General features: G+C 36.2%; 1 protein-coding gene across 3 annotated transcripts in view; it reads left to right on the top strand.

Annotated features, from left to right (window-relative positions):
* The first annotated feature begins 1,998 nt into the window (after nucleotides 1-1,998).
* The window catches only part of A1CF (APOBEC1 complementation factor), an 81,752-nt gene continuing 65,053 nt past the window's right edge, over nucleotides 1,999-18,697 (top strand). For all 3 annotated transcript variants that reach the window (XM_005565851.5, XM_005565852.5, XM_074000794.1), the window contains exon 1: nucleotides 1,999-2,045. The gene's annotated coding sequence lies outside the window, so the exon portion shown is untranslated. The remainder of the gene's footprint in view (nucleotides 2,046-18,697) is intronic.

An 18,697-nucleotide genomic window follows, 5' to 3' on the forward strand; every position in this document is an offset into this window, starting at 1 on the left:
AACTATGAGAAACAAGTGTTTGTTGTTGAAGCTACCCATTGTATGGTTTTGTTTCTGTTTTCTTTGTTTTGTTTTTAGATGGAGTCTCGCTCTGTCGCCCAGGCTGGAGTGCAGTGGTGCGATCTCTGCTCACTGCGATCTTCACCTCCCGGGTTCAAGTGATTCCCCTGCCTCCGCCTCCCGAGTAGCTGGGACTACAGGTGTGCACCACCACGCCCAGCTAATTTGTTTGTATTTTAGTAGAGACAGGGTTTTGCCATTTTGGCCAGGATGGTCTCGATCTCCTTACCTCATGATCCACCCGCCTTGGCCTCCCAAAGTGCTGGGATTACAGGTGTGAGCCACCACACCCAGCCTTGTATGATATTTTACTATAGTAACCTGAATGAACTGAGACACTAGTTAATATCATTCTTTTTACCTTTTGGGTTTTGATGTTCTCCTTAGATACCTAGAAATCCTAGCTTTCCTTTCTTTATCTCCACTTATCACCATCTAAGCACCTATCACAAAAAACAGTAAAGGAAACCCTCCCAAAACTGTCCATCTTACAATATCAACAGTTCTTTGTTGCACTAGGCAAACTCAAAGTAAGAATTCCCCACTCAACTGGGAACCATGCAACCCCAGACTGAGCTTTCACTAGGAAACCAACAGGTCTACTTTGTGAGGGAATCCCTTCCCAAGAAGGAAGTAGAGGGATGTGTCCCTCATTCAGCTATCTAGCTGGGTGGGCATAAATGCTTTCTCTAGGTCTAACATCAGGGGAGCAATTCTGGGGTTAAACAATTGTGCCTGGGATGTTTTTGTTAAACCCTGTCATCCATAGCTATGGGAAAATGGTAAATCATTTCATGTTTGAGAACTGAAATAATTTCATGTTTGAGAACTAAAAACTATAAGCAGAACTAACATTTCAACAGTATCTTTCATCTCTTCTCTTACGTATTCATAGATATGCTTAATTGATGGATCTTCCTTTGCATCTATATTATAGAAGGATTGTTTGTTCTGTGCTTTTCTATAGACAAAAATGCTCCCCTAATAGTTGGTTCCTAGAAAATTAAGCTCCTCTTACTAGAACTAAAGGCAAGTAGGGGTATCCTTTAATTCTAGTTTTGGAATGTGTGGTTTCCAAACTCTGAAACCAAAACTTACTCAAAATTAGGAAGGTTTTGGTTCTTCTTCCTTTTTTAATAGTGGGCTTTATTACCCTTAGGGATTTCTTGTATAGACTACAGCTCTTACCAGAGAACTTAGAGTATAGAATTTGTATTTCTGAAAATACCATTTCTCTATTTTTCAAGAAATTCAGTTAGCACTGAGATTTCAGGCAATGAACAATAGCATCAGCTATCATACAACCCCAGTTTGTAGCTGATTATTGTGCTTCTCACAGAGTGGCCCCCTCTTAAAATCTAAATGAGCAGCTTGTATACAAAGAAGTATGCTTTCCCCAACCTGATCTGGCCTAAATCTATCTACTTTGTTATATAAATGCTTCGTGTGTTTTCTGTTCATAAGCCAGCATTTATCAATGTACTTGACCTAAAACTCTATACTTTACTCCATGTAATACAGTGATATAAAAAGTGTAAAACAAAGAAATATTCTCCTAAATTACCTTAGCCATAATATCACTTTGGCATAGTAAAAAACAAAGGAACTAACATAAAGAAAAGCTTAGATACCAAATTGCAGTAAGTTTTACTTTTTAAATATATCGTATAAGTCAATAAAATATCTTCAAAATAATATTTACCCCAATATGTTTACAACATTTATTTTAATTTTGTAAACAAATAGCAAAGATAGTTTTAGTAGATTATATCTGGGCTGTAGTGACCCAATTATCTGGTCAAAGGGCTGCATGGATGCAAGAGACAGGGTGAGTTAAAGTTTAACTCCCAGGAATTGTAAACCAAACCTAAAGCCACTGAACCTTTGGAGTTTGATATGACGATTAGAGCATAACCCGAGTAACACGTTGAATTCGCCATAATCAAGGAAACCTTTTCCGGGTGGGGATCTCTGAAATTACTCAGGTATGATCCATGTGTTTCGCTTTTTTCTATTTCAACTCTGTGGAACTGTGCATTGTGGTATCAGTGGGAATGCAGTAAAAACAGCTTTCACCTTCTTCTATTATCGAGCCTAATTCTAGGAATTATCTAGCTTGTTTTTAGACAAATGAAACAAGCAGAAAACAAAAGAATAGATTGGAATTATTATATAATCTCAAAATGAGACAGCTGCCAGGATTTAATAAATTTCTGTAGACTTACCACGGAGGGTTCAAGAGTGGAGCCAATGTTGTGAGAAGTTTATTTAGCTCTAATCAGACAGCAGGGAGAGTTGTGGTTGAGTGCCTGTCCAGATCCTAGGACCCTGAGAAACAGAAATGTAATTAACAAAAGAAACAGTTTTAATATCACCGGCAGATTTTCAGTTCTGTGTGTGGGTCGTAATTCCTATCATACTTTAGATTTCGTGTATTCGATTATCTCCTGAGCTACTACCACCATAAAAAAGAAAGTCTTGGTAAACTCTTGTGATTTCCCCTGCCATTATCTTGCTAACCAAAGGAATGTTTAAAATATTCACTTCTGATTCCGTCCCAAAAAATATTATGGAAAATGACTGGTTTTCAGTGTGTTATATCTCAATCTTGGAATGGCTAATTATTATATTGTTTCCACAATTTGGGCAACTGTGCTGAGGTGGATGTATTTTCACATTTTTTTCTATACTCCAAAAACATTATTCACAATCAGAATATAATGGTATTTAAAGAAAGAAATCAATCTGGACATTTACCAAAAATATCCCGTTTCTACCAGAAGCCCCCTAAACTCTCTGACTTTTTGTCATGATTACCTATGTAAGTTCCAAGAAGACTGGATTCCAAACTAAACGAGTTTATTTACTATAGGAATTTTCAGATATGTATTGTAATTCTCCAAGACGACGACGAACATAGCATTATTTGCACATTGTGCAGGATTAGTGTTTTGTAGAGCATATTTTGGTAAATGCAGCTCTAGTTATAATTTAGGATCATCAAAAAATGTGTTGGTCTGCTCTGAAACTTTCTTTATAATGTGTGCTATGGAGCATGCAATGGGAGTATAGGTCTGGAAATGACAGTGATATCACTGATTTGTCAAAGCAGTAAGGTTTTGCCCTGCTAAATACAGAGAAAGAGACAAATGACTTATAAGGTTCATACTTTCTGGAATAACATTGACTCTGCCCATTTTAGACAACTCTTAACATTTTACTGTTCCGTTTTACTATTTATCGATTTTAAGGGAAAAAAGAAGACAGCTGGCAAGGAAAAGAAATATTGTTGTGGGCAAACATTATAAAATGACATAATGGATATTAAAACGCTATAAATACTTAGTTCTTATTTTCTACTGCACTAATACCAAGTTGGTTTTATGTCATTTCAAATATCAACATTTCTGACACTATATTCAGTGGATGTTAATGAATGTGGCTCAAAAGAAAAGTGACTCCATTGTCAAGTAAGTTGAGGAAATGGTGTTAGAAAAGTTATAGCAGGTCTTGTTACCACATGAGTGTTTTGAGTAATAATGATAGCAAGTATCTATGAAGTACTATATTATCAGGTCTACTTCTTTTTTTTGTTTTGTTTTTGTTTGTTTTTTGTTTTTGTTTTTGTTTTTTCTTTTTGTTTTTGTTGTTGTTGTTTTGTTATTATACTTTAAGTTCTAGGGTACATGTGCACAACGTGCAGGTTTGTTACATATGTATACATGTGCCATGTTGGTGTGCTGCACCCATTAACTTGTCATTTACATTAGGTATATCTCCTAATGCTATCCCTCCCCGCTCCCACCTCCCCACAGTAGGATCTGGTGTGTGACGTTCCCCTTCCTGTGTCCAAGTGGGTCTACTTCTAAGTTCTCTCCATGCATTATCTCATGTTATTCTTAGAACAACTCTATGGTGTAGATACTATTATAACAGTTTATAAATGGGAAAATGGAGGCACAGACAAGTTACCTAACAGGTTCAGCTACTCAGTTAGCAAGTGGCAGAGCCAGGCTCCTTTGTCTGGCGGTCTCATCCAGAGCCCAAGCATGTAACCATTATATCACACCCTCAAGCACTGGGGACTCATGACACATGCAAATATTGTCATTTATCACAATTATCTAAGAGAGTAGGCAATGTTTTGCTTCCTGGGCTTAATTTACAACAGAACATCTTCTTTCAGGAATATCTATCAATATCTCTCAAAATTAGTATTTCTCAGAATACAGGAGAAGAAAGAACAAATTGCTTTTATAGCCCATGTCCAGCATTCATAACAATGAGAATCAATTGAAATCATCACAATTGAAACATCTAAAGGACTTTAGAGTCTAGTCTTCTTCCACCAAATAGGACTACGCCTATCTGAGAAACTTTTAAAATTAATTACAGAAAGAACACTAGGCTTTTTGCCTCGACACAGCTAAGTGGAAACGCCTATTGCAAAACTCCCTAGGTTTGTGACCTTGGGCATATTGTTTGACTCCTCTGAATCTCAGATTCCTCAAATGTGAAATGGGGGTAAGATCTGACCCACAGTATTTTGTGAAGGTTAAATTAGACGATAAAGCAAAGGAGAGAAATGTGGTCCCGGGTGCTTAAGAATTCAGCAAAAATCCCACTTCCCTTTTCACTTTCCTATTTGTAATAACCTCCAGAAAAATTTTCTAAAATTGCCCAAGTATACCTATTAGGTCTTGTTTGTCAAAACAATACTAATAAAGTTGAAATCATAAACTGTACATAAAAAATTTTTGATGAATCACAAATAGTAGCAGTATTCCATTTATTCAGAGAAAGTCAGTCGGTAATTTTTTTCAGTATTAAAGCACACACACAGAGTATATTTTTATTTTAGAGATTATTGCTGAAGAAAACTCTTAGTTATAAAACCCCAACACCTTTTCACCCAAACCCGTGGGACACCCTGACACGGGGCATGCTTATTTCATCATGGAGGCAGTTGCTGTTAAAAATCTGTTTCAGTAACTGTCTTTTAAAATATTGTCATCCCTTAGAAAGCTGAGTAGTACTGTGGGTACTATTGCACAATGGTTTTCATTGCCTTATGTGTCTCTAAAATGACTCAATAAGTTCAAACAAGACAGTATTGATCGACAGAGGATAAACACTATTTTATCTTATTCACAGAAACAGTAACCAGGCTCCTGCAAAGTGCAGCTCTCACAATCCAACTGCCCCCAGGAAAAGCATCTGGAAAAGGAGCAGCACCCTTGCGGTGACATTCCATATTAGAAATCTGTATCCCATCTGCTCCTTGGCCTGATCCTGTAAAATCCAGAGAGTTATTAACAAATGTTTGCTGCTGATTCAACCAGGAAAGCTACTTCATTGTTTTATTTCATCAAATCTACTCTGATGAAATAAAACCTAGTTTATCCGTTTTTTGTTGTTGTTGTTTGTTTGAGATGGAATATCATTCTGTTGCCTAGGCTGGAGTGCAGTGGTGCAATCTCAGCTCATCAGAACCTCCGCCTCCTGGGTTCAAGTGATTCTCCTGTCTCAGCCTCCCGAGTAGCTGGGATTACAGGTGCACACCACCATGCCCAACTAATTTTTGTATTTTTAGTAGAGACGAGGTTTCATTATGTTGGCCAGACTGGTCTCGAACTCCTGACCTCGTGATCTACTTGCCTCGGCCTCCCAAAGTGCTGGGATTACAGATGTGAGCCACCACGCGCAGCCTAGGTTATCAGTTTTAATAACCACTTAGAATTTTTAATTTAATAAACTAAAATTTTGTATTGAATATTTTTTATTGATGCAATCCAAAATTAAAACATGTCCTTTTGTAAAAAAATTATTGTCTTGACTAAAACATGCTGGTATCTTGAGAGCTCTAATTTGATTTCTTTTAAACATATGTAAGCTAAGATATTTTTCCTATATAGATTTATATGTGGAGTTTTATGCATATATGTATTAATCACATGAAGAACATTTTCCAAGTTTGTTTATTCAATAAGAATTGGTCCCTGGTAATATTAAGAGGGAAATATTAATAAGGATGTAAGATAAATCCCTCTGATTTGCACAGTTAGGTGCAATGCTCTGCTCCAGACATAATATGACTGAAGAGAATTAGCTCATGACAATTTAGGCAGACAGAATGTCTAAGTGAGCAGATCGGTTTGTAATTCTATAAAATCTCACTTGCAATGATGTAGTGATGCCTTCCCTTCCTCCAGCAATTAAAAAATAATCATTGCTTTAGGATGCCCAATTGATTTAAAAATCACTAGGTTGAAGTAATAGAACTAACTACAACAATACCTTATTTCTATAGGATATTCTAGTTTATAAAGCTTTTCATATAGTACTTATATAGATTTTTAACGACAAATTTCTTCATAGTTGATGTCAATTCAGTATGCCTAGTTTCTTCAAGGTAACTGTGTCAATGTTCACCATTCCAATTGTACAAATCTGATTAACTGAAAGATGCTCCCACCTAACGTATATAAGCCCGACTCTGTTTATGTAGCACAATGATGATTAGGTAGTGGGCCTTTAACATCTTCACTGGATATTAATGTGCCTATCAATTAAGAGGTTAGATGAGGACAGGCGCAGTGGCTCATGCCTGTAATTCCAGCACTTTGGGAGGCCGAGGTCGGCAGATCACCTGAGGTCAGGAGTTCAAGACCAGCCCGGCTAATACGGTGAAACCCTGTCTCTAGAAAAATACAAAAATTAGCCAGGCCTGGTGGTGGGTGCCTATAATCCCAGCTACCTGGGAGGCTAAGGCAGGAGAATCGCTTGAACCCGGTAGGCAGAGGTTGCAGTGAACCTAGATCATGCCATTGCACTCCAGCCTGGGCAACAGAGTGAGACTCAATCTCAAACAAAAAAAAAAAAAAGAAAAGAAAGAAAGAAAGAAAAAGAGGTAAATGAAAACAGTGAAGAGCGGACATATGGGTTCATGTGGAAGGTGAGAGAGGAACCACTCCCATATAGGACCTAGAAGAAAATAGCCCTAAAAAGATGTAATTATAACTCAGTCCAGATGCTGTAACTAACACAGTGAAAGATATAAAGGAACAGAGATTTATAAAATCTCCTACCTGCCTGGCAGGGGACTGGCAAAGCATTGTGTACAAATGAAATTTTTTATTTCTATTGATTTTAGTATTCTTCTATCCACCTCTTCTATTGGGATTCTGCTTAGTGCTTATCTTTCCAGCTGGGGCCTTCAGCATGAACTAAATAGTACTTTAAATTATTAGGTGTAATTAAACCCTAATGCCTCTGACTTTTTGCAATGGAAGTCAGAAATCAAAATCTGGTTCCATAGGGGGAAAATTGTGTTGATACATATAGATGTTCATCTCAGGAATCCTCTTTCTAACCTTCTTTTCTGAAGATCCCTAACAACTCCTTGCCATTCATGTACTTATTACCAACTAATTATAATTGGCACTCTATGATGATGATAACGATGATGTTAATAAAAGCCCTTACATCCTGTTACATCCTGCCACATGCCAGGCACATAGGTTAACTCATTTAATCCTCCATCTCTCTATGGAATGGGTACTATTGCTACGCCATTTTTCCCATAAAGCAACTACGGCTTAGGGACACAGAGAAACTTGCCCCAGGTCACACCACTAGTAAGTGGTGCAGGAGGGGGTCCAGGCAGTCTGGCACAGGCCACCCTGTGAACAAAGGACAAATGGAACACTGGGAAGCATCAAGGCTTAGAATTAGAAGAAAACTTTTGAGATCTTTTATTTGACAGAGAAAAGCAAGTTGGCTTCCCCAAGTTAGGTTTTTGTTAGAATGAAAACCCAAGGGCAGAACCCAAACCCTCAGGGGGGCTTTTCCATTGTACCACTTCCCACTGTATAGCATGTCTAATTCAAGCCGATTCTCTATGAAAATTCTGAGAGATGAATTACTAGAACCCCTGTGGTTACAGAGGAATACTCCATTCACTCCAAGTCTCACCTTCTTTTCTGTGCCCAGACTCATGGACTGACGTAGCCAGAGACTCAGTTAAAGGAGACCCATTCTGTGACTTGGAGAGACTGACAGGCCCACATCACAGAGGAAATACATGCAGACATAGGCATGGATATGGTTTAGCTTTTCGTCCCCACCCAAATCTCATCTTGAACTGTAATCCTTAGACCTGTAGGAAAGAACCTGGTGGGAAGTGATAGGATTATGGGGTGGTTTCCCCAGCTGTTTTCATGATAATGAGTGAATTCTCCTGAGATCTGGTGGTTTTGTAAGTGTTTGACTTCCCTCCTGCACACGCTACTTCTTTCTCCTGCTGTCATGTAAGAAGGCCCAAGCTTGCTACCCCTTTGCCTTCCGCCATAATTGTGAGTTTCCTGAGGCCTCCCCAGCCATGCAGAATTGTGAGCCAATTAAACCTCTTTTCTTGATAAATTACCCAGTCTCAGGTATTCTTTATAGTGATGTGAGAACAGGCTAATACAGGCACCATGACCATAGTGACAGGATAAACCATGGAGACATTACTGAAAATACAAAGTAATTGTCGTAAATGACTTGGTTGCCTTACCCTCAAATTCTATTAGTGTCTGAAGAGGACATAGCACCTCCTACCTGGAGGACATACCATTTTCCCCATGGAAAAAATAATTGGGCTGCCAGGTCTGTATCTGCTAAGGGAGTCCCATATTTAAACTGACCTAATTTAGAACTTTAAATTGAGACTCAGATGCCCCCAAATAGCAGCTCCACCAACCTGAATAGAGTTATTCATTTAGAATAAGAGTTTGTTTCCACAAGTTTTGTTAAAATACAAATTAGTTGGGATGTGGGGTGTGAGCGATAGAGACTAAAATCGCTTAACAGATTAACTAGCCTGGCAAAGCCTTGTGGGAAGCAAGTTTTGATGATGGGGAAGAGAAGATGTCAAGAGCAGATGGTCCAGGGAGGAAGTGTCACCAGTAACTTAGGGGTGATATAAGGGACATGAGTAGCAGCTATTTGTCCGATCTTTAAGAAATAATTAACTTATTAGAGAATTTTGTCAGTAAAGTCATTTGAGTATCACACTTGCAAGATACTAATTCATCCATGTCAAGTTTTCTCATTATTTCACAGATATTAAACAGGTGCATTGACTTGAATTGACATCATGCAGGAAATGCCATTATATGAACCCTTAAGATATTTTAAGAGAAAAACCTATAATGCCTGGAAACTCTTAGTTTTCTCTGACATTTAAAAGCAGCTGTAAAGTTAAATCCTTTCTATAATAATTTAGTAAATCAGAATTGCAAAGCATTTCCTAAAGCCCAAGGATCCAAAGCTCTGACCTGTGGTGTTGGCATAGCAGAGTGAGAGACAAATTACATGTTAAAGCAGAAGGCTCTGGACCTGGAATGCTTGGATACAAATTCTGGCTCCACCACTTGCTACCGTTTAACTCTAGGCAAATTACTGAACTCTGTGACTATTTCCTCTTCTGTAAAGTCAGGGTTGTTTTAATAATTAGATCAGAAATTATAAAGTGCTTAGAGTAATACCAAGCAAGTGTGCATAAACTTTAGCCATTTAGCTATAACTCTCATCATATTTCTGTGTTGATTACAAAATGCTTTACTAGAGGAAAATAGATGAGAAAGAGGCCATGAGGTAAAAATGTAGAGTGCTTTTTAGAGTAGAATGAGCTTAGAAATTAACTCTATCCCCATCACTGGCTTGCAGTGGAAATTTGAAACAGTCTCTCCATAATTTTCTTGTAGTGTTTTTTTTTTCTTTTTTAAGAATCTCAGTCCATCTCCCAGGCTGGAGTGCAGTGGTGCAATCTCGGCTCACTGCAACCTCCGCTTCCCCAGTTCAAGCAATTCTCCTGCCTCAGCCTCCTGAGTAGTTGGGACTACAAGCGTGTGCCATCACGCCTGGCTAATTTTTTGTATTTTTAGTAGAGACAGAGTTTCACTGTGTTAGCCAGAATGGTCTCGAACTCCTGACCTCATGATCCTCCTGCCTGAGCCTCCCAAAGTGCTGGGATTACAGGCATGAGCCACTGCACCTGGCCCTCTTTCAGATTTTTTTCTAAGACAGAGACACTCCCTATCACAGACAGGGTCTTCTAAATTAGTACAGAATGATTTGAAGGAACCTGGGTAATTATCAGAGGAAGCAAAAGAGAAATACAGATCCTCCCATCAGAAAGCAAATCTCTAAGACTTTATCATTTTCATCGTTATGAAAGAAAAGATCAGTACTCAAAGCCACTTATGATGATGCACGTAAATTAGTATAAAATCAGAACAAATACAATATGGCTTTAAAATAGAAACATAAGGCTATCTTTCCTTACAAGTGTCAGATTGCTTCTGTGCCACTGTAACACAGAGCTTTAGATGGATTTTTTTAAGCTTCAATCAGAGATCAAATATATTCCATTAGTCAGTGATTGACAGACTTGGTGAAAATTGAGTTTTCAACTTAAACTTCTCCAAATTGTCTGAGAAAATCAGATGCAGCAACTAAGTTCAGAAGGTCAGAGTCTCAGGCTAAAAAGAGAGGGAGAAACCTAACACTAGAAGAAGAATGAATGAAATAGAGCACACACAGCTCATTAGGTCTCTATAATATACCACGCAAATCATTGGTACCAGGACTATTGAATAATCAAACGCTTTTAAGCTGAAGAATATCTACATTATATGCCATGATTACTGCTTTACCGATTCATAAGACAACTTAAAAATTAAACATGTATACAAAGACATTCTACTTTTCTCATTAGTCCATGCTATTATATAATTTCTAAATTCTGCCAACTCTCTTTCCTAGGAATCTTCTAGAAGTCAGGCATTTTGGGAATAGCTGAGTATCATAACTGAATAAAGACACCACAACAGTCACCTGTAGTAGTCAGATCTTACAGGTACTAGAATAATAACAGCACAAAGACCGAGTTATGTGTATGTATTAGTCAGCATTCTCTGGAAAAAATGTAATATATGTATATATAGGCAATAAATTTATAAATGCATAAAACATATAAAAATATAAATTTATGTAAATAGGCATATAAATATGTAATACTACACATATAAATACAAATAAAGAGATTTATTCTATGGGATTGGCTCATGCAGTTATAGAAGCAGAAGTCCCAAGATTTGCAGTAAGCAAGCTGGAGATTCAGGGGAGCCCATGCATAGTTCCAGCCCAAGTCCAAAGGTTTGAAACCCAGAAAAGTCAATGATATAAGTTCCAGTCCAGAAGCCATCAGGTTACAGATGCAAGAAGAGCCAATATTTCAAGTCCGAAGATCAGGAAAGGCCAATGTCACTGCTCTGTCATGCAGGCCAAGCTCCCTCTTACTCAGCTTTTATGTTTTATTCAGGTCTTCGGTTGACTGGATGAGGCCCACTAACATTGCATCTGCTGTTAAAATTTTTCAAGATCTTTTTGGGGTGAAAAAAACCTATCATTCATCTTTCAATCTTCAGTGTTGACAAGGACAGGACATTTATGAGTATTCCTGTTTCTGAGTTTCTGATAAGCTTGTCCAAGTTGAGCACAGGCTGGAAAATTTATAAGAGTATTGGAGGCAGAGCAGTTACAAAAGGAAAGGGGCATATACAAAGGTCTCTTGTGTGATGTTGTGCTGCAAACACTGACCTTTCAGAGTTTATTCACCCCTGTGTATATATACATATTCATGTCTGCACATGTGTGCTAGTACCTATATACATCTATACACACACACAATCACATATACCTGAGACCTAATGGAATAGACATGAATTTGGCTTAGCCAGGGAAATTATAGAAAGAATAATGGGAAACAAGGACAAAGGCACCTAGATAAAATAAAAAGCAACTGGTGTGCCTAGGAGACCTGATGGACTTGAGCGTGGAATAGCTCCAGACTTGCATTGAAAGAAAATCAGGAAAGTCAAGTTAGGACCAGGTCATGGCAGGCACTGAATGTCAGGTTAAGGGGCTGAACTGTTTCTTTCTAGTTAGTGATGGGTCCAGTGAAGGATTTAGGGCAGGAGAATACTAGAGGGAATATTTTAGGGAGATTGATCTTCCAGTGGTGTGCAGAACAGATATGCCATGCCTACAGGGTAGTAAGCAGTGACGTTTCTTTCACTCTACACTTTAGCCGAGCTCTGGTTAAGTCCAATAATGGAAGATGGGGTGGGAAATAGAGCTAGGAGTGTAGAGGGGGCAACAGGTAAGGATACGTATGTACCGAAAGCAGAAAACAAGTTAAGATCCAGGCTTCATGAGATGCCTATATTGAAAATTGCTCTGGATAAAGAGACTGTTAGGACTTCAGAGTTAGAATTCATAGCAATTCACAGAACTGCTCAGGCTCTTCATTATTCACTTGACTCAACGTTCCTACATCGGCTCCTTTCTCATAAGAGCTTTCCTTGCTCTCTGTCCTTTTTCTACCCCACAGCTTTTGCTTCCTTTCCATACATAGAACCACACAACAAATACTTGTTGTATGCATGCAGTGGTCATATAAATATCTTATTGTCTAGTCCTCATCAAAACTAAGTTGAAACAAATCATTTGAGCCAGAATCTACTAAGAGTCAGATTTTTTAAGGTAGTTCAAGGTTTTTATTTATAAATACTAACAACTAGGAGAACATTTACTCATTCGAAATTATGAAAACATAGACAAAACAATTATTAGAGAAAATTTTGAATTATTCTTTTCTCCTGCTATCTAATTTCTACCTTTCTCATGTAGTCTTTTTCTTTTTAATTAGATTTTTTATGTGAGTATAAGGCCCATTTATTTGGCAGGTGGAATAAATTCAATTACTCTCAATTGTTTTGTTTGACCTGTAACATGTATAAGTTAGAGCTTAAGTCAGCTGTTCTAGATGCAACTGCATATTGTTATCACCTGAGAAGCTTTAAAATCTATCATTTCCTGGGCCCCATTCCAAACCAGCTGAATCAGAATCCTTCCGGGGTGGGGAAGATGATGCCTAAGCACAGGTGATTCTACCATGAGTCCAGGCAGGGAGCCTGGTTTTTGTGCACAGCTCCCGTATGTCATAGCTATCGGCACCTGGCTCTGCTCTAGCTGTTCTTAAGTAATCTTTTAATGCCAATTGGGAGTATGTTTTAATAGTGGTACAATATTTTAAGAATAAGGGTTTAAAGCAAGTTATTGCAAGTAACAGTTAAGGGATTTACTCAAACTGGACACAACCTCTGTTGGAGCAGATTACAGTGAAGTTTTGAGGGCACGGGATAAAAAAGAGGAAGGAGAGATTTAATGGAATGAACATTATTTGCTAAAATTTAAGAACGCTTGCAGTTAAATCTCGTGCTATTTTGACAAGATGTGCACAGGTGCATAGGTGAATGCTTCCTCTTCTGGTATTTCCTTGTGTAATTTATAGTTCAAACTAAATCCTAGGGATTTAAAGTGCTTCTGATTGATATTTAAAGGGCATTTTAAACCAGTGGGAAAATGTCTTTCGAAACAGATAAAATGTACCTTTATAAAATCCACTTAATGAGAATATGCTAAAAAGCAAGATGTGTTTCTATTGGATCATAAATTATATAATTTTAAACGAGTTTTTAAATGAAAGTAAATTGTTCCAACTATTTGAAATTACTTTTTCCTCAAACAAAACAAAAAAAATTTCTAGATGTCAGGATTGTTTTACAAAAATGATGATCTGATGATCTGTTGGCCAGATTAATATGCTTAACTTTCCTAAGAGTTAAGGTAACATTATTCCTTTAATGAGCTTGTATATTATTTCTGATTTGATGTAGTTTTTTAAAAATTGGGAAAACATGCCTTCTCTACCCCTTGCATGTTTTAATGCCCTGATTTAATACCGGTGTGTGTGTGTGTATGTGCATATACACAGATATACACATATATACACAAACACATATTAAAATTATAATAAAATAATCATTTGTTCATTATATATTTGCTTGTTCTTTTTCTCTGATAAACTCTAAGACAGTGGTTCCTATGGTATTTTTTTTCTCTGACATAGTTTTTCTTTTCTCTATAGATATTTTCACTACAGTGCAATTTTTCCAGTATCTTAGGTTTTGCTATCTTAAGTTACTCTACTTAGGACTTAGAATGATTCCAAATAGGGTGGTATATAGATTTTAAACCTTAACAAACAGTAATCAAACATCAGCTAGCCCTATACATCCTTGCAAAAATAACAATTTATTTAGAAATTGTATCAGCATTACTCCTTTACAACATTTAATATCTTGCCTTGCAAGTTCATTATACGTGTCAGATGGATTCAGAAACTTCTTTAGCCATAGATATCACCAAAAGAGCAGGAAAGATAACAAAAAAATTAAAGAATAAAACAGAAAAAGAGATAGAAGAAGGAAAAATGAATTACATGGACATTTGAGAATGGAGAGAGGGAAGACCCTACTCATTCCCTGCGTGTAGCTGTATGTAACACAACTACACAAAGTAGTTGTGTTGGGTGTCTTGAGAAGCACTTGGGGCTTTGATTACCTCCACTACAACCTCATGAGATATTTGGTCTATAGATAATTTCTTCCTCTCTTGCTATCTACAATCCTGAAGAACTAAAAATCAGTGGAAAGAAGAATCAACATCTTAAATAATTTAAATGGCTGGGCACAGTGGCTCACACCTGTAATCCCAGCATTTTGGGAGGCTGAGGCGGGTGGATCACTAGAGGTCAGGAGTTCAAGACCAGCGTGGTCAACACGGCAAAACCCCGTCTCTACTAAAAATACAAAAATTAGCCAAGCATAGTGGCATGCATCTGTAATCCCAGCTACCCCGGAGGCTGAGGCAGGAGAATTTCTTGAACCCAGGAGGAGGAGTTTGCAGTGAGCTGAGATCACCCCACCACACTCCAGCCTGGGTGATAGAGCGAGATTCTGTCTTTAAAAAAAAGCAAAAGAATTTAAATATAAGAATAAAAGTAAGCATGAAAGCTGAGCCAGATCTTGCCAAATGATACATCACTTGGTAAACCACGAAGGTGCCACACTTGCCAAGGAGTAATATTTCAATGAGATGTGACTCAGTGCATAGCAGACAGCTGAGTCCATTTGGACCATATCCGCAGGGGGTCAATCCTTGATGTGTCCGAGTGAAGCATCAGACAAACCACCCACAACACTCCTCAAAGGAGCTATTACCATAGCTCACTTTCATTCCGGCAAAGAGGCTAAGTTACCATAGTGCTTCAGATGCTCCAGACCATGTGTCCCTATGGAAGAGAATGTGGACCACAGCATCACCCTCATCAGCTCATTACGGTGTCCTGTGTTCTTCACAGCAACACTTTAAGGAAGGCAGGGTAGCTATAATCTCCACACCTCCTGTCTAACTTTTTTTAACATGAGGAAACTGGAAAGAAGTAAAATTAGTAATTAGGAACACAATCTTAGCCTCCGGGCTACTTAAATTCAGATCATCTGTCTGCCACTCATTACCAGTGTAAACTTAAGCACTTTAAGCTCTCTATTCCTTGATTTATTACCCGTATCATAGGAATAATAATAGCTACACCACTGAGCTTTTATGAGGATTAAATGAATTATGTTTAAAATTTTCAGAACATAGCATTTGTGTTCAGTAAATGTTAGCTATGTTTATTATTCTTACTTAAAATATTTTTAAATATTGCCACATAATAGGCAAAAAAATGTTATCTTGGTTTTTTGTTTTAATTTGCCTTTTCCTGATCACTAAAGATTACCATTTTTAAATCATAAGTTTATAAGCTATTCTGATTTCTTTTCTTTAAATTGACTGTTCATTTCCTTTGCTCATTTGTCCATTGATTTGTGTCTATTATTTATTTAAAAGTAATCTGTATATTACAGATAATATTTCTCTATCTACTATATAAATAACAATTATTCTCTTCCAGTCTGTGGGCTTTTAAAATTTCATTTATTTTGCCATTACAGAAGTTTGTAATATTTTTGTAATCAAATCTGCTAGTCTTTTCATTTATGGTTCTTAATATGCTTGGTTCAGAAGACCTTCTGTACCATGAGATTATAAAAACACGCCTACATTTTCTTCTGGAGGTTACACAATGTTTTTAAAGGTTATTTCTTTATTCTATTTAGAATGCTGGCATGTAATGAGGTGATATGCCCACTTTATTTTTTTTCTCAAATTGTTTATGATCCCCCTATGAATTTGAAATAGCACCTATTGGTGAATTCCAGTACAAACAAAACTATGGGTCCAGAGTTTTTATTTTACTCCATTCATCTGGTTGTCTACTTCTATGCTTGTTGTAATCTTAACTGTTAATTAGGGTGGTTCCAAATCATTATAAACTGTCAATATATGTTGTGGCATTTATTGCACATTGTTCCTGCCAGGTGAACTTTGAAATCAATTTGTCAAATTTCAGAATAATTTCATTGGACTTTAAATTAGAATTGCATTAAAGTAATAATTTGGGAAAAACTGATCTTTTTACATCAATAAGGCTTCCATTTATTAAGGCCTTTAGATCTTTCAGTCAAATTTTATAATTTTTATATAGGGTTTAAACATTTCTTATTAAGTTTATTCATATTTTATGTTTTTATTCTATTGTTTAGACCTTATTATACTTCACTTGCTATTTCTGTTAAATACAGAACATTTATTTTATAAGTTTCTTTGTAGTAGTCTTTCATTAGTTTCAATTGTATTATATAGTTGATTTACTTGTTTTTAATGAGAATAAATGATTGTGGTGTTTCATTACTAAGTCTAATGTTTGTTTCATGTTTCTGAGAGACGCTTTTTATCAATTTAAGGATGTTTTGTTCTACTGCTAACTTATGAAGATGTTTTCTTAAACCAATAGTGGGTATTAACTTTCATTAAGTGCCACTTGTAGATTTACTGTGATGATCGCGTGTTTTCTCTTTATCAATGAAATGAATTAAACTTCCAGAATCCCTAATGTTCAATAAACTTTATATTTTTGTACTGCTCTCATCTTGCTCATTGTATATTATCATTTTGTATGCTTTTTCATATATAGTTCATATCTATACTCCTATATTTGTCTAGTGTTCTACTTTGCAGTAAATTTTTCTCTATCATATATGATGAGCTTGTAGATAATTTCAGAAGTTTTCTATTAGTTTCTACTCTCCAAAAGGCTTTATATAGCAAAGGAATAATTTGCTTCTAAAGTGATTTATAAAACTTGCCTAATAAAACAATCTGGACCTGGTGTTATTTGGGAGGAAAACATTGAATGTTTTCAATGTAGATTATGATTACTAGTTTATTCAAATTTTAAACTTATCCTTGAGATAATTTTAAAAATTCACACTTTTCTAAGGTTTTGTCCACTGTATGTATATTTTTCAAATTATTGGTAAAAGTATTCTCTTTTGTAAAAGTCTATGACTCTTTGGTTATATCCAATTTTTCTCTTGTTTTGAAAATTTATTTACTCCTTTTTACCTTGTCAGGATTGCTAGCTGGATGCTAATTTACTACTACAATCAGCTGTTACATACATTTATCAAGTATACAGATTTGTTTTATTAATTCTACTTTTATCTTTGATTCCTTCTAATTTCTTTTTGTCCATTTCACTCTTATCCTAGCTTCTTTAGTTGAATGCTTATTTTCAGCGTTTATTGTCTTGTAATTAATAATAAACAGACTATAGTTTACAAAAATCTACTGTACATTTCAAAATAGCTAGAGAGAATGATGTGAATGTTTTCAGCATAAAGAAGAGACAAATGTTTAAAGTGATAGATATCCCAATTATACTGTTTTAAGCTTTACAAACAATATAAAAGGATTAAATTATCACATGTACCCTCAAAATATGTACACCTATTAGGTATTAATTTAAAAAGAAAAGCAAGAATAGAAACTTGACCACATCTTAATGAAAAGCATGACATTTTCATTAACATTCATTTATTAACATAATTTTAACTTTTATATTTTGTATTATGAGCAAGAGCTATATATCATAGAAAGCTAAAAATAGTCAAATAAGCAAGAATGAAGAAAACAAAAATAATTTGTTAATTCACTCACCCAGAGATAACCAATTAGCCTTGTGTAATCAAAGTATTTTTGAATATAAAAATTAATACAAATGAAATCAGACCATACATTCGGTTTTGTAACCTGCCTTTTCCACTTTACTATATTTCACAAATATCTCTCTAAATTATTATATATTCTTCTAGAACATTGATTTGATTAGCTATACTGTATCACTGCTTATCCAAATATTTCTTTATCATTAGATATTTCAGTTGTGCCTACCTTTCATAACAATACTAATATATTCTATGAGAGGTGACAAGCATGAACAATCTTAGGACCTTAACGACTTTTCTACTAGGCAGCAAAAACAAAGATAAATGAAATAACTGGATCCATTATTAAGGCAACATAAAAGAGCTCAAGATAATGCATTTGAAGTTGAATTTTTCTCTGCATTGGAGAAACAGGAGGAGAATAACCAAAGAGAAAATCACAGATCATGGCTAAGATGAGTTAAACAAAGCAGCAAATAAAGAATAAGAATGGAATATTTCTATAGCACCTTCTACATGCCAGGTACTATGTTAGGCACTCTCACATTCATTACTTTATTTATTTCATGCTT

This window comes from Macaca fascicularis, chromosome 9, assembly GCF_037993035.2.
Source record: "Macaca fascicularis isolate 582-1 chromosome 9, T2T-MFA8v1.1".
NCBI lineage: Eukaryota > Metazoa > Chordata > Mammalia > Primates > Cercopithecidae > Macaca > Macaca fascicularis.